Genomic DNA, 541 nt, shown 5'->3' on the forward strand with positions numbered 1-541 from the left:
GATTTAGAAAAAATATATGTATATATATCTTTTCGGTCTTTTTTTCTTTCCGAATTGCATTTTTCTGTTCTTTGTATTTTTTTTTCCTTTTTACCCTGTTTTCTGTTTTGCTTATTCACATTTATTCTTTCTAATTTCCTGTCATTCGTTTCTATGTTCTCTTTCTTATCTTTCCATATTTATTTCATATCCATCTTTCTCTTTCCCTTTTCATTCGTTCACACATTCAAATGTTTCCTTGCCTTTTATTATTCTATCTTTATTGCTCTTCTTTCGTTTTCTTTCTCCTACGTGTTATACATTCTATTTTTCTATCTCTCTCTTTTTCTTCCTTTCTTAATTTCCTCTCTGACTTTTTTTTTCGTCTTGCTATTCTTAGATCCTCATTTTCTTTCTTTTCCTGATTTTTCTTCTTTTATTTCCTTCTCCTCTTTCTGTTTCTCTTCAACTCCATTTCTCTTTTCCTTCGGCCGCTTTCTCACATGTATTTAATATTTCTTTCCTTGTTCCTTGTTTCTTATAGTCACTTATTTCAAGAAGA

General features: G+C 29.6%; 1 protein-coding gene across 1 annotated transcript in view; it reads left to right on the forward strand.

The window, feature by feature from the left end:
* LOC119589184 (calpain-B-like) overlaps positions 1-541 on the forward strand; it is a gene marked incomplete at its 5' end in the record, with an annotated part of 12,659 nt that overhangs the window by 11,617 nt on the left and 501 nt on the right.

The sequence above is a fragment of the Penaeus monodon genome, chromosome 25 (assembly GCF_015228065.2).
Source record: "Penaeus monodon isolate SGIC_2016 chromosome 25, NSTDA_Pmon_1, whole genome shotgun sequence".
NCBI classification, from domain to species: domain Eukaryota; kingdom Metazoa; phylum Arthropoda; class Malacostraca; order Decapoda; family Penaeidae; genus Penaeus; species Penaeus monodon.